Here is a 16,472-nt window from a genome sequence, read left to right as displayed (position 1 = left end):
GCATGTGTTTTTCAAATGATGCTCTTGTTTGGTGCGTATACAAAGAGAATGCTTCTGTTCTCTCTTCGATCCTTTGGACAAGCGCAAGTTTATTCGATGTCACTATGGTAACTCACCTACAGTATACGCTACTTCTGAATACATGGTAGTGATGTCGCCTTTTATGGCGAACGGATGGCAGCTCCTGTCTCCGAGATGTGCGTGTCACGTGTCCTCGTGCCTAAACGTGATCGGCTTCTCGAAATGAAATCTGCCGCGGCAATCGCTTTGTGTCCCAGTCACGGGGAAGTCTGGTCACGTATCCAGTTCGATCCCGAAGGGCCTCAACCCCAGACACTGAATTTATTTCGTATGCTTGCGAGATGGTGCGTGGAGACGCGGCTCGATGGTGAGCTACGAGCTTCAGGGTAGATTGACCTTAATCCCGAGCTGGAACGCTGGCATTGGTCCGGTTTCTTTACGAGCTTAGTGCCGCTAAGGCAGATGTGGCGTGATGGCTGTCCTCACTACGCATGCCATCGGCTGCGGTTGATAATGACACAGATTCAGTTGACAAGGACACTATATTTAGTTGATTCAGTTAAGGACACTGATTAGGAATCAAAGCCAATGCAAAAAGCAGGCAGTAAATAAACACTAAAAAGAACATTTTTTTCACAAAATTTACGGAGCGATGATGTTCACGAAGAGGACAGATTGTGTGTCCAAAATGGAACTGTTTATTTGCAAAGCTTGTGGCCGACAAAAAGAAAGACAGGGTTCCCGCTTGGACCCAAACAACCATGCTTTGGTTCCTAGTCTTCCCCAGGGCTTTTATTACTAATTTATTTTATTTGCATCATTCTCAATTTTTTTGGTCACAGTCACGCATAAGCTAATAATTTTTTGCTCACAACCAATAACGCCGACGTCGACGCCGACAGTAACACCAACGCCGACCCCGAAGCCGACGCCGGAATTTATGCGAAACGAGATCTTTAACAATATCGCCTTAATAAACTACGGTTGCCAGTATAAACAAAACAGCTAATGTTGCACACCTTGTCGGATCGGTTTGAACGAAACAGTGTCGACGTAAGCAGCTGACGATGCACAAAAAAGCTGCCTTTAGTCCCAATGACGTTCTTTGTTGCCGCTGAGGCGCACGCAAGCCAAAACGAACACCTGGGGCGCAGGTCGGGGGGTGGCATTCATTGCATTCACTGCAAGATAGGTAATATATTCTTTGTTTATGGTGCGTGCGACCCGTTGAAGAGAGGGGAACCCAGCCGAAAAATATTGATCTGAGAGTCAGTGGCGTTGAAGGTTGTACTGAAGAAACAAAGCAAGAACAACAAGCTCACCTGCAACTGAACAAAAAAAAAAGAAGAGGTACTTGCTCGGGTTATGACCGTCGCTGAATTACGCGTTCTCTGCGCCGCTGGTCACGTTACGTTAGAGTTAATTAAGCTAGAGGAGCGAGAACGTGGCTATTGTCGAAGGTTGGACGGCGCGAAAGGCAAGCGTCCACCCATAAGTTATAAGGTTGCATCAGGACGGGGTCAGTGGCTTTGTTTCAAACCTCGTGTAGTGAAACGAAGTGGTAAGCATTATCGACAGTTTTCGCAACTGACAGACATAGCAGCTCACAAACTCTTATTGCTTAAAAAGGAATGAAGGAAGGAAGTACGAGAGGCAGGGAGGTTAACCAGACGCATGCCCGGTTTGCTACCCTACACTGGGAGAACGCGAAAAGGGAATATGAAGAGGAGTGAAAAAGGACAGATAAGGGAAAGCAAGGACAAAATTGTCAGTACGCGCGCTAATGCCTATGCAGTAATGGTACTGTTAAAAGCCAAAGGCGTTTCACATGGGCCATTAGTCCTCGAAATCACAAGGGGACTTTGACTCCCAAGAAGTGTGGGACCCAGGCTGGCTTTAGTTATACCAACATTCTCAAGCACGCCGCCCGAGGCGTCATAAAAAATAAGCTGTTGTGACTTTTTTAATGGTATATTCACATTCTTTCTTCTTCTGTTATGATTTATAACGCTTTTCTCGGAGCAGCTATGGATATGGGACTGAGAATTTGCATCAGGTAGTACTGTAATAGTTGGTAAACTTTCTTTTGAGGCACGCTATGCGGTCACTATGGGTCGAAACATCGCCACAGAGGAAAACCTCTTTGTAACTGTAGTCTTTGTGCGGATCGCCATAAATATCTTTCTAGAAACCGATGCAGCTGCCCAATTCGCCCATGGCGCCTTAAACGAACTTCGTGTGCTAGCCCGTAGACTAACGCTACACTTATGGGCTTCACCGACATTCACAAGTGCGCGGCTACATGCTTTACACCCTGACCTCCAGCTACGTCTCCCGCTCAGTCTATCGCGACGTGACACTGCCTTGTTGTTCATTTTGTTTCTTGGTGGGGCATTTTCCAATGCCTATTCATTTCTGATTGCAATGGCTGACATTGCGTCATGTGAAGTATGCGGGAGCATTGAAACAGTCGCGCACCGTTTCTGTGACTGCACTTGCTTCAACTGCGAGAGAGCGACCCTCTTAATCACACTAGGCCATCTAGGCAACAGCCCCTTGACAGATAACAACACACTGGGGCCCTCGCTTACCCGGTCTGCATCACGAGCTGCTCTGAGGGCATTGTTGCAGCTCCTGCGAGCAACCGGACTTATAGACAAACTGCGACTGTCCACGGACAACGTTGCTTTCTATAGTGCTCGAATAGTGGTCGAGCCACTACATAATTTTCTCCTATATAGTGTCACCAACTCCTCATCTTCTCTATCACCCTTTTACACTCCCTTTCGCTACCCAAATCGAGGGTATCAAACCGGATTTTTTCTTCTAATTAACCTCTCTGTCTATCCTTTGTCTGTCTATTTCTCTCTCTATGTAAAAATCATATGACTCCAATATGAGACGTGGGAAATTCTATATTTCAAATAGGAGCGTTCTCCCTCCAAACCTAAACTCAGCTTTCTCCACTACTCCAGCCCTTTTTGGGCTGAATTTCAGGACTGTGACCCGCTAGTCGGTATGAATTGGAGACTTCTGAGTTATAAGACGTGCCTTTGTCTCCTGACAAGCGTAGAGTATCTCGGAGGCAAACAAGGGTGTTATAATCTTTCTTGGGGTACTTCTGGTCTGTCTGTTGGTGTTTGTCTAGAGATTCATTCATCCGACTAAAATGTTTATCCCCTTGCTCAACGCCCACCTATGTTGATACGTTCATTACCAAAAAATCACGTGTGTATCCGACGAAGTCAGCTACGTAACGCAATACAGCCTCATTTGTTTGTTCTGTTGATTTGTTCATACTGGTGAGTGTATTCAATCAAAAAGCAAGTATTGCACGTATATGAGGCTGAAAATCAATTCGTAAGTGTTAGGCACTGTCTTTTTTTTTTCAGAAAATACATAGATACGTAATTCTACAAACCGAAGTGTTTCATTGCGCTGCGCTGACAATGCGATGGTATGAACGAAAAACCGGGTGTTTCCTACGCTTCGCTCTAAAATTCAGTGGCTTTAACTAAAACGATCCGGTGCTGCCACGTCTACCAGTGGCTCTGCGTGCTCACAAGTTTTCGTTTCTTCATATTACTGTCAGATGGTGCCATAACTTACGCGCTGCAGTGCCTTCAGCGTATCACGCAGATAAGCTGCTAATTTTTCGTACATACCGCTGAAGTTCATATTAGGAAGGCGGCTAAGTGAAGCGACTTGCCGAACGAGAACATTGTAGCAAGGTCTCCTTGCCCTTCGGGACAGTGAAACCTCGCCTCTATCTGGCTCGCATGAGTGAACCCTCAAGAGGCTAACCATCTTCTCTGCAAGCCTTCAAATGCAAGCAACTCTTCTTAGAGCACAAAGGCAAACAGAGCCACCGTACCGTCGTAAGCACACCACAGTAACTTCGGCCATCAGAAACAAGGCTGTTTTGGGAACGTGGCAGCCCATTCCCATTCAGTTGCTCCGATACCAAGTGCACTGCCGCTGCTCTTGGAGCACAAAAGTGCCACACGAAGCTGTACAAAATTACTCCCGATGGACCGAATAGGATGCTCTCGAAACACGAGACAATAGAAGAGCGGGCGTGATTGCACACTCCGAGTGCAATGGGAACACTGGATAAGTAATCGCCACGGAGGTTGTTGGCACGAGGAAGGAAGACCACGACGTGATGCAAGCTTCCCAGCACTCCCCCCTGGCACGTGTTCCCGTCTCGTAATAGAACTAATGTTGTTTGCGGGCGCTCCTGTATCCTAGAAATAAATTTTTGATGTGTCACGTGGTTAGATATTATTATGAGGCTGCATTATATTACGTAGCCGACTTCGTCGGATAAACGTGTTAACATGTGGTCAGTGCACAAAATTGCAGCACCATGACCCTTTTACTATCGAGGAACTGCCTTATGTAATGAAGATACGAAAACATTCTTTAATAGGCACGTAAGTTAGGCACGGTCAGGTGATGAATTTATTATGCTGGCACCAACGATGCTCTCCAAACAAGCGTGACCGCAACTCCAGTTTTATGTACACTTTAAGGAATCAAGATCATACTGAATATGTCCACCCCGCTGGATCAATGGTTGCAGTGCTCGTTTGCTGTCCTGAAGGTCGCTGGTTTGATCCCGGCTTCGGCACTCGCATGTCGGGGGAGCCGAAATGGTACTGGCCCGTGTACTGTGCGATACCAGCGTACGTCAAGGAACACCACACGATCGAAATTCCCGAAGCACTCCCCTACGGCGTCTCGCTTAATTACATCGTGGTTTCGGGACTTAAAACTGCTTATATTGTCGACATGCTCAATATCTATATGATTGCGATAGCAATTATATGAATACCCTTGGCTGGATTTTGCCGCTGGCGTCAGTGTCGATGTCATGCACCGTGACGGTATTGGTATCTGTATAAATAAAAACGCAAGAAAGAAAAAATCCAGAAAAAAACCTCGGTGCACAGAATCCATCGGACCTCCGCGTCGGGAATGTGGGGCCACCGAGGAGTACCTTCTTCACTGTTCAATCGGCAAGCTATTTATACCTACCACTTACTGCTGTTGGTGGGCATCTCGGGGGAGTGGGAGGGTAACTATCATGTTTTTAGCTGTATCAGCGAGATGGCGCAATGAGCGCGTGCAAGCTCTCAACTGTCACGCGTACTTTGGCCCGTGGAGAGGAACGGACGATCTCTCGCACGCCCTTATCTCCCGGGGGGAGGGGGGAGGGGGGAGGGGAAGATCATACGTGTTGGCTTGCGTTGGCCTTGCTCTGGAATTATTCTGTTGTAGTTACGGGGTGTACAAAGGTCACTGCAATCGTTGCACAGTCTCCGTTTGCGAAAAGAGCATGCTTTTTTAAACACTGAGAAGTAAAAACTGAGACGTTTATTCGCGTTTATCTGTACTCGTGAATACGTTTCGTGTGTCATTTGTGCGTGAGAAACGCAGGGCACCTTTCGATCTGCTTGGTATTTTGCACATCACTTTCCAATTTGTTGCTATCGCAATCATTGCTTGGCCTTTTCGGCAAAGCTGTGACTTTTCTTTATTTCGATAGCAATTATATGGACACTTTTGGCTGGATTTTGCCGCTGACGTCGGCGTCGACATCGGCATCGATGTCATGCACTGTATATGTATACGTATCTATATATTTGAATACGCTAGAAAGGAAAAAATCCAGAGAAGAGCACTCCGGCGCGCGAAATCGAATGTGGGACCTCTGCGTTGTGAAAGCGAGGCGTTAACCACTGAGCCAAGATTGTTCTTCACCGTTCAAACGCAAGCAATTTATATCTACCAGTAACAGCTGCTGTGTTTTCAGCATTACCAGAAAGACGGTGCAATGAGCGCACATCACCACATAGCGCACCAGCGCCCGCTCTAATCTCCTATTCGTACTTTGCCCGGCTTAGAGAAGGGGAGCGACGCTCCCTCACGCGCCCTTATCTCGCGGTGGCGAGGAGGGGAGGATCGTACGCCTTGGCTGGCTTTGGGCTTTACGTGGAACGATTCTGCTGTAGTTACCGAGCACACAAAAGTCACTGCAATCATTTCTTTTTCCATTCGCGAAAATCGTGCACGTTTCCAAAACTATCAACTGGAGAAGGATTTCTTGAAGGGTCAGTCGGTACACGATACTGAGGGGAACAGCGCAAAAAAAAAGCGGGACGGAGAAAGATTGCACACACGAACAAAAGCACTGGAGCCTGGGGCCTTTTTTGTTTACTTCCTCTTTTTGGAAATACCATAAATACTCGTATTTAGCAATGATCATGTTGTATGCTTTTCACTTCTTAAAAAACTCTATTTCTTATTCGACACCATTCGTTCCACTCACAAGAAAGAAATAGATGCACCGCAAATGGGATTTCCAGAGTGCGCTTTCGTCTGAAATGAGCTCACAGTTGGAATTCGATGCATTTATTTGAAGTACAATTTGCAAATGTGTGAGCAAAAAAAAAGATTGTATGGTTTTGTTTTGTTTTTTTTTTCTTCATCATGAACTACAAAGAGACGCTGACCGGTATAGCAAATTTTCTCATTACAAATCTACCTGACAAAACAATCGTGCAGAAACTCTCGCATTTAGCTGTCTGTGTCACGGCGCCCTGTCTTGTACTGTGCATCAGTTCTTTTTTCACCCGGCTCGACGCACATATTGCGTGCAATAAAATAGCCGGACCTCACAACGTGTTAATTTGCTCCCAGCAGAGACATTTATTGAATGTCGAGGCTTCTCAAATAATATAATAATATATGATTTCTAATACAGTCGAACCCCATGACAGCGAGCTCTTATGATTCCCTTCTGAAATAATATGCCATTTTTTTCCGGAAAAAGCTAGGGTGCCGATCTACCACGCTCTGTTTTCCTCGAACATAAATTACTGACAACTGGTATGGGGCACCACAACCTTGGACAACGTAAAGACGATTACTTCATTGCAAAAAAAGAGCACTCCGCTATATTGAAAATGTCCCACGTAGTATGTCTGGAGGTTCTATGTTCAACCGCTATAAAATAATCAGCATGAAACTTATCCACAGCTTGCGACTAATTTATAACTGCTTCTTTGCACAGAAACGATTTCAAAATTTTATTGAAGATTGGTCAAACATAAGTATACAACACACGGATTCGCGGGCCCGAAGTGTGAACAGATGGCTCGTTCCTCGCTCTCGCACAAACTACTTCCTACATTCCTTTAGATACACATTACCCTCCTTGTTTAGTTAATATGAGAGTAATGAACTTAACTTTCTTGTGTATTCAAAAAAAAAGAAATGCGTCGTTTATTTGTCGCCCTTGCATGGTGTTTTTGTAGTGTGTTTGTATTATGTGTAATACGTCGCAGCAATGAAATCATTTTGGTTGGCGTATTTCTACATTGTATCATAGAATCGAAAAATTTTTCGCGTTCATGAGTAGTGTTTATGAATGAATATACAGTTAATTAAATTATTCTGTGTCTCCCTGTACCACTGCTCTACTGATATGATACTGTTCTATTTTTTTATTTCTCTGCCTATAAATGCACTATATTTGATGAATCCTGTATTCTCAAACTGCTACCATGTATGTGGGCTCTCAGGCATTTTCAAGTGGTTATTTTTAACCGATTTTTACCGGAGGGACACCCAAATTTTTGAAAAATATTTGTTGGAAATGTTGTTGAAATAAAAAGATAAATAAATATTCTCAGAACGAGACATATTATCTTTGCATACGATCGATCCTGTTGGTATCATTTTTATACTATTAAGAGTATCTACAAAAGCAGAGTTGAGCTTGCGTGTAATAGCCTACTCACTTGCTCTCGTCGTCATTGTTAACGTCGTTGACATTTAGTTGGTGCTTTGTACTAGAAGACACACACGAAAGAAACGATTGATCGGTTGATCAACATTACTCTAACAAAAGTCAGCGGACACTGACATTGTGTATTCTGATAAATGTGGTGACTCTTTCGCAAAACATAGATATTTTAATTGGTTGTACACTTTCAGACTACTATAAACTTAATGACGAAAAAAAATAGATTACTTCAGGAGACAAGAGCCACGCTGTGCAAGCATTCTCTAAAATGCCAAAGTCTCCTTTTTTTAAGTTAGATTTTCTGCATTTAGTGCTTTGAACAATATCACCGCGTACTTCGTAGCATTTTACGTGTGTACATACATGTTTGGGTAAGCGTTTGTGAGTTAGTCTATAGGTATGTGAAATACAATACGCCAAATCTTGCGTCAGGGTAGATAAGACAGCAGGGAACTGTTCCTGAGTTTGGGCTGATTTTTCCGTCAGTTAATTTGTACCTAGCACAAACGAAAGAAAACAAGCAATTTAATTTGCGTGGGCCCGACTCTTCGCGTGCTTCGCTTCTGATGAATTACTTGTAATTACCGGAACGGGCCTTTCTTTTTAGCGTTTGAGGTTTGGAATATTGGTACAGATCAATGCTAATCAAATAGCTTTACTCTTTCGAATACGACTACTCGTCGGAATTCTGCACTTTGCCTTGACTTGTATTTTCCCCAGTTCCCTTCCGCGTGCTCTAGTTTCATTACAGCCTCCCTTTTCGAGACCGAGGAAAAAATGGAGCGCGTTGAAATCCAATTATTTTCTCGTCTGAAGAGATCCGCTTGCAATCGCATTAAACGCATGTTAGAGACCCTTAACAACATCTGAAGATATTAAGGATGCATGCCCGATCCTCTTCTAGCGTTTCTTGTCTTCCTCGCAGAATTTGTGACGTCAGCAATATTTTAACGTGACGTCCTCAGGAAATGGGCCCTCCATTGATGCCTATGTACAAAGAATATCAGTTATGAATTGTCTCCTGCCCAACTTTGCTTTATCCTCTCCTGGCGTTTCTTTTCTTCCCCGCAGAATTTGTGACGTCAGCAATACTTTAACGTGACGTCCTCCGAAAATGGGCCCTCGATTGATGCCTATCTACAAGGAATATCAGTTATGAATGGTCTCCTGCCCAACTTTGCCATGCAGTTTCATGTCTATGCTGCTTTGTCTCGCATGGCTATCGTACGTAATCAACTTACTTCGCTTGGTTTTTGGCCGTTTGCGATACCACAAGCGAAGATAAGCACGTGTAGCCGGAAAGCACAAAGTCCTGCTAGACTCAACGCTCAGTGGCGTCATTGTTCACGTGTTTTGTGAAGAAATAGGTGAAGAAGTGGAGATGGCGACTGTAAGAAGGGTAATAAAGACGGGAAGGATGCCACTTTCTCGTATTCGAGCTCCAAATGGTTTAAGGTAAAGAATCTTACCGGTAGCAACATGGAATGCTCTAATGTAGAGTGCATCACATCTGTAGTGTTTATTGATCCACTGAATTCAACGTAACTTAAAGTGCGCCTGGCTGACCTCTCCATTTTTCTTTTACTGCACTAGCAACTATATGGACACTCTCGGCTGTATTTTGCCGCCGTCTTCTGTGCCGACGAACGCTATCTACAGTATATATATACAAGCGTATCTATATGTATGAAAATGCAAGAAAGAAAAATAATCCAGAAAGACTCTCGCGCGCGGAACTGAACGTACGACCTCTTGCTTGTGAGTGTGTGACGTTAGCCACTGAGCCATGAAACAGCACCTCATTCATTGTTGAAACGGCAAGCAATTTATATCTGCCACTCACCACTGCCGATGCCCATGTCGGGGTAACTATCATGTTTTCAACAAGATGGCGCAATGAGCGCGTGTCGCCAAATCGTCATGATGGGGAGACGCGCGCTCATGCGTTGATCGCCCACGCGTACTTTACCCCACGGACGGGGGCAAAGTACGCGTGGGAGATTCGTGGGAGAATCATACGCATGTATGATTCTCCCCAATGCGCTTATCTCGCAGTGGGGCGAATCATACGCTATTGGGTTTCACCGAAACGACTCTGTTGTAGTTACCGGGCGCACAAAAGTTACTGCACTCGCGGCGTAGTCTCCATTTGCGAAAAGGGTGCGCTTTTCAGAAACAGCGAAGTAACAACTGAGACACTTATTCGCGTTTATCTGCACTTATGAGTATGTTTTGTGCGTCATTTGTGTGTGAGTAACGCAGGGCACGTTTCGATTTGCTTGCAATTCTTCGCGTGACGTTTTAATTTGCTATCGCATTCACTGCTTCGCCTGTGCGGTAAAGCTGTGACGTTTTTCTTCTTTTTCTTCATCTTTCTCACTTTATTGTGCCATAAACACATTATTTTCTTACTATTCTATGCACAAGATTTTCCACACGTAGTGCGAGTTAGAATCGCGTCAGAACTTTCTCGGGATTTGCGTATGTGCTGCTATTCTGGGAATCTGCAGCTTCACTCCCATCATGTTTTCACGAGCAGCAGTGCACAGCTTACACGCGGTCAGGGCCACTGGCAAGCAATTCCGGGAGAATCGTGTCAAGACAGTCGTGCTTGGGAAGACATCGCTTCTATTTGCATTGGCTATGGGTCCGACGGGAGCGCGAGACCTAATGGGGAGACGCGCTGCCCGTCCGTGCGGCGAAAGGAAAGGCGACGTGGGTCTGTGACCGGTGGTGGCAATCTATCTCGGGACTACGTGTAAACACGCCAAGACCTCGAAAATGGCGTCCCTATATCAAGCGAGCTGCCCTTTTGCCGGCGTCGAGGCATAAGTTGGAGGACGCCTCTCTGTGATTTGCGACGAGTCCTAAAGATTGATTGAAAACAGCGCGTGGAAAAAGCTTCTATTCGCATACGCAAACGTGCAACGCAATTTGAAATAGCTTTTGGTGCGTGTGCGAAAGGTTTTGGGCGTAACAATGCGATCAGTTTTGTTCGTGCGCTGCGTAAGGCGTAACGTAATTTAGCTGCAAATGCACCGTGGAGCAGTGACTATTCATCTTGTGGAATTCCGTGGAAAAAAAATACTGCGACGTGATGAAATGCTCATTAGATTTTCAGTCGTGGCATCCGCAACTCACTGTATACGTCGAGGGACTGAAAGAAGGCCACACGCGTTTCTCACAAACGACAAAGAAAATACCTAAGAGGGGCTTCACCGGTTTCCTTGGCTTCAACCTTTGAGAGTGCTATATTCATTCACAGCAGATGCCAGTACCATTTATGAACCAGTCTAGTTTATTATTTATTTACTTACATTTTCATTTATTTATTTATTTATTTATTTATTTATTTATTTATTTATTTATTTATTTATATACTGATGTCTTTAGCATCGTCCATCCGCTCTTCGTACGCCACATCTTGCGCACTGTCATGAAGTTCATACAAGCGCTGTTTGACACTGCGTTTTCTTGAGTTGGTGGGTGTGTCATTATATTTTTGGTAACCTCTGAAATAGATGCGCAGGCACCGCACGTTTACTTATTCTTACGAAAAAACAAACGTCCGGAACGCACTGTAGCACTGACATGGGTCCTGTGATGTGCTTTGTACCGCAATTATTGCCTACATATTCACTATCTGTCTACGTGGTTTTACTAACTTCCATTCTTTCCACTCCTCTTCTTTTCCAGTGGCAACCTTCGTACCTTTCTTGTGTTTTTTTTTACTCGCAGCACCGAAAATGCTCCTGAAATTTTCGAAGGCCATATGACTTACTGATGACTTGAGACATTGAACACAAAACTGGTACTGTGCCGCCGGCAACAACATCGCCCTTCTTTTCATTTGTCAAGACGTTTCGCTGCCAAGAACTTTTGCAGCCGGCTACTCGTTTATCCATAGATCACATGTGCCGTGATCTCGCTCAGAATCAAGCGGTCAGTACCGGACTTAAACAAGCTATCAATGGTCAAAGTCGCGTGAAGATAGGTAACAATGTCAAAATAAAATGATAAATAAAATAAAATTATTTGCAATAAATAACTTAGATCATGAAAAAACGCTCCTTAAACATGCGGAAGACTATTGCACCACGCAATAGAGGGCGCCACATCACCTCACCCCGATATGGTATCTGCTCTCACACCGGATTTCCTGTGGCACCAAATTTAAGGTGAAACAACCAGACAAAACACGCTGCAAGTGACACGTATCTCAACTGCCATAACCCGCAAGAGGTCGACAAATCACCGCAAGAAGTAGCGCGCATCTTGCACACCCGGATCGCAAATCTCCCTATTAAGAATCTACTCGTGCCAGGGAATATCTGCATACATACTTCAGACATTCACGTTATTGACGGTTTGGTAAATGGAGAAATGGGAACTCTACTAAGGATAATCACGGTGTGTCTGCAGTGAGCTAAGCACTTCTTCGGACTTCGCCGTAGTGAAGCGGCATTTTTCTTCACCTGGTATTTTATAGAACAGATCCAACAGGGTGGATCTCTAGTTATACCTCACTGCCTTTCTTTCACCATTCGTCTCTCTCTCTTTCTCGCTTTTGCTTGACAATTTTTTTATCCCAGGTAGAGAATAACCTGAACCCCAGTGGAGCATCGTGGAAAACGTAATACTCAAGCACATCAGGTTCGCCTTGCGAAAAATGGTCAAACAGCGAATCTCATGGCCTTCCCTTCATCAGTCCATCGCATTTTCATTTTTTAATTATTTCAGATACGTGGTACAAGTGCTCTTTGTTAAACGTGCTTTGTTAGGCTTTTAGGTGGAAGTATAGCCAGCACATATTCTAATCATAAAGTGTCACGTGAAAGTGGCGAGACTCTGCTAACGCACATGCCATTTTTGGGGCCAACCATTACCATGCCCCCCCCCCCCCCTTTTTGTAGAAAGCCGCGTGTAGACGCACTTAGCCAATTTCTGTGGCACATATGCGTTTTAAATGATAACAGTCTTCGGATAGGTGGCGAAAAATTTAACTGTGCATAAACGATTGTTGGACTAACCATTCCGTTCAATTTCCATGGTCCCAGAGTGCCTAGTGTAGAAGGATTTACCCAATTCCTGTGGCGCATACCCTGTGCACGTTAAAGAACACCAGGTGGTCAAAATTTTCGGGGCTCTCTATTACGGCGTTTATGATAATCATAACGTGGTCGCGGGACGCAGAACCCCGGGTATTGTGCTCACAGTCTCAATTACATACTTTGTTTTAATCTATTCTAACTTGATACAACGAAAGTTTCTAATAATGTTTGTCGACTTACGGAGTATGAAAATCACTACTAAAGTCGACATTCTCATTTTTCATTCCAACTTGCCAACGAAATTGTTCAGTTCACATCCCATCACTTTGCTCTCTTACTGTTTCTTTCCTGATTTAGATATAAAAGTTTAAATGCTGAATGTGGGCAGGAAAAGACACACCGGAAACAATGTCATCGAAACGAAACAGAAATTTGGGAACTTGACATCGAGAAAGGCTTACCTCAAATACCAAGCTCAATTTTGAGCTCAAAGCCGGTGGGAAAGACTTGATCGGTTGCTCGACATTTTCCTCCATTTCGCTAATGTACGGCTTCACTCAGAAATGTTTCACCACATTTGCCAGAAAACAAGCCAGCCATGAAAATCAATGCATTTGATAGTTTGAAGCCCTTTTTTTCCTCTGTTGTTTGTTTACCCGATATAAAGTTTGAAAGAGTCGCTATATCAGAAGACACTAAGATTTTCGATCCAGAGCCTTTCAAAAAGAACGTGAAGACTAAAGCAGCTTTGGTCAAAGATTAGGGACCTGTAGAAAAAATGTGCCCTAATATATGCTACGCAAGAATAGAAAGAAACCATCATAACATAGCGACGGCAAGGGTATCATGAGCATTTGTATTCGGCCCACAGAATCGAAGCTCTAGTGCTTGGTACTCCATGTCTTTGTTGAACAAGGTATCATTAGAAAAGGCTTGAAACACCTCAACTCTGACATAGTATTTCAGAATGTTCAAGCTCTAGTGTTCCAACCACAGAACTATAGCACTATTCTTTTACAATCTATATGCAACATATTCACATCTACAAGGTCGTGGTACATTAACCTCGACTTTCTGTTTAGGGGACCTGAGTATAAAAGACTAGTTCTTTGAACACTTCATTATAAAGCTAGCGCTTGAGAGTCTACGCATGTGTTGACAAAACAATATAAAGATCTAAAGTCTCTATGTTTTTCCAACTTTACTCAGTGTTTAGGGTACATATATTTAAAACACTATGATCTTGACCACACAATCAAGGCACTAGCTCTGGAAATTTCTCTTACACGTTGAAACACAAATGGCGCAAGTAGAGGCTGAAGGCTGCTTGACTGTGACCGTATTTATAGGGCTCTGACCACACGTGGCCGTGTCGCTGATTCCCGAAGCAAGCAGACAAGAAAAACAGCCACTGTGCCTCAGCAGCTACATAGCTCGTCTGTCCACACGTGCCGTTTCAGAAGACAATAACGGTAAAATGTCGTCGCACAAACGATGACCTTGACGCACGTCTTCATGTGAGGAAACCACATATTCGCAGATGTACCGGTGATCCATATTTTGGCCGGGCTTGCTCTGCTTTGGCTCTTATTCTTGTTTTTTTTTTCACTACGTCTTCAAAACGTGCAGTCTGTGAGAACACCAAGACAGCGATGAAGGCAAAATGATGTGTAAACAACTGAGAACAGTAGGAAGCTTCCAAGCCTTCTACTGCCCAGCTGAGATTAAGCAGTTGCGTTTTTTGTGGACATAAGCCGGGCCTGAATCTCACTTCAGGTAAGGAGCTCATTCTTAGAATTCATCCGCAGTTAGTTGAAATTTAAACTTTGCAGTGCAACAAGATATTTGCCGAATTCCAACAATAAAATGTTATTCAATAAATGTTCATTGAACCCAGATGCTAAAATCCTAGTTAGCCTTTTGTCAACACGTCGAGCCAGTGGTGTAACCTTGATGTTTGCGTTCGCTTTAGTGTAAAGAAGTTCGAATTACGCGAGGACAGTTAAGGAAATTCGAAATGCGTTTCGACAAGCCTTGTTCCTTCCTTTTGCCAGTCTAATTACATCGGCCTAGAATTTGGCAAGCAGTTTAACATCCCCAGAAAACGCATGTGGCCCAAAAAAACTGTAGTAAGCAGTGATCCTGGATCACTTCCGGCCTCTAGATGAAGCTGTCGTACATCCTAATCAGAAGGTTATCAGCATTTATACCCTTGTAATATGCTGAAATAGAGCACGAAGCCAAGATGGTTGGTTGACATTCATCCTAAAGATTTCTTCTATGCGATAGAAAACATGGACCATATGAAGAGGCTGGCAGAATGCTGGATAATAAAAACACAAATGTTCGCACGACAGTATACATCTCAACCTTTTGGCACCGTTCCAAAGAAAAAAAGCGCAAAATAAACGTACATTACGGGAACACATTTGACTCGAATCGGCTTGATTTAATTTGCATGATTGCGATAGCAGGAAGGTATAAACGAGGTTATAGCGAAGTCTCAGAGACTCGGAACTTAAACAGTGGTTGCACCATGTACTACGCAATATCCCTATTGAAGAACAGAGATAAAAAAACGTCACTTTAGTATCCAAATTGCAATACAATGCTGAAAATATTTCCCGATACGAAGAAACCATGCACATATTTCTTTAGTTTGCTTCACAATGTCATCTTCTCTTAGAGGTATCTAGTTGTCAGGCTTGAAGATGTTTACATGTGCCAAGGTTGCCGATGATTCTCTGTTTGAGTGCTGTACAGCAACGCACTTCTCAGCACAAACTCACCAGAAAAGTGTGAACGGTGATTGCGTTGTAGGCCTTACTTTCAATTTGATTATTCCATCGGTTTGATGTGAAAACTATGGCATCCAATTGTCACTGACGCAGCTTTATCAGTAAGTAGTGAAGGTGATGTATGGAGCCTTTTTGTTGTTTAAATGCAGTTACGCTCCTTCATAAATCAGCGTGCTCAATCGGCAGTTCTAAACCTTGGAATAGCTGTGAGTTTCTACTGGGGTTTCCTTATACATAACGAGCAAGATATTTGAGTGATGCCTCTGCCGCATTTGTGGCGAGCACTGCCTGTCAACTTGTCTCAGAAAAAGGCCCGCTACTCGACAGCTCACACAGCTTTTTGTTCGCGAGTCTCTATTCAATCTTGGGCAGCCGGTAGAGTCCGCAAATAACATCCCTCGCTCATGATGGACTCATCTATGAAGAAATCGCGCGTAAAAACGGCCTCTTGCTAAAGTTGCCTTTGCATAACTCGTTAAAGGAGTCAACGTATTTCGATGAATGACTATACTCGGGATAACTGGGTTTACAATGAATGAGCGTTTTTTTGAGTCAACGTCTTTGTGTAGAAAGCAACAAAGTGTTCTTAGAGACGGTAGCCTTTCTTGGGATACTTCACTGCAGAAATTTCGGACTATCTGTCAGTATGTTTGCCTGTCAAACGGTTCAGCCAACCAGCGACAGTTTAAGCTCTTGCACAACGCCCAGCCACCTTGACCTGGTGGCTGTGTTCATATAGGGCAACATTCCCAATCATAAAGTAAATATTATCAACATTTGAGGCGCTAC

The 16,472-nt window shown here is 43.9% G+C and overlaps 1 protein-coding gene across 2 annotated transcripts in view; it reads left to right on the top strand.

Annotated features, from left to right (window-relative positions):
• Nucleotides 1-16,472, top strand: part of LOC119165267 (dermonecrotic toxin SPH) — a 137,772-nt gene that overhangs the window by 107,518 nt on the left and 13,782 nt on the right. The window contains exon 1 of one of the 2 annotated variants that reach the window (XM_075871342.1): nucleotides 14,515-14,661. The exons of the other annotated variant lie outside the window; for it this stretch is intronic. The gene's annotated coding sequence lies outside the window, so the exon portion shown is untranslated. Of the gene's footprint in view, nucleotides 1-14,514; nucleotides 14,662-16,472 lie in introns of those variants that run through there. 2 annotated transcript variants of the gene reach the window in all.

This window comes from Rhipicephalus microplus, chromosome 8 (assembly GCF_043290135.1).
Source record: "Rhipicephalus microplus isolate Deutch F79 chromosome 8, USDA_Rmic, whole genome shotgun sequence".
Classification (NCBI taxonomy): domain Eukaryota; kingdom Metazoa; phylum Arthropoda; class Arachnida; order Ixodida; family Ixodidae; genus Rhipicephalus; species Rhipicephalus microplus.
This window is presented reverse-complemented; position numbering and strand designations above follow the sequence as displayed.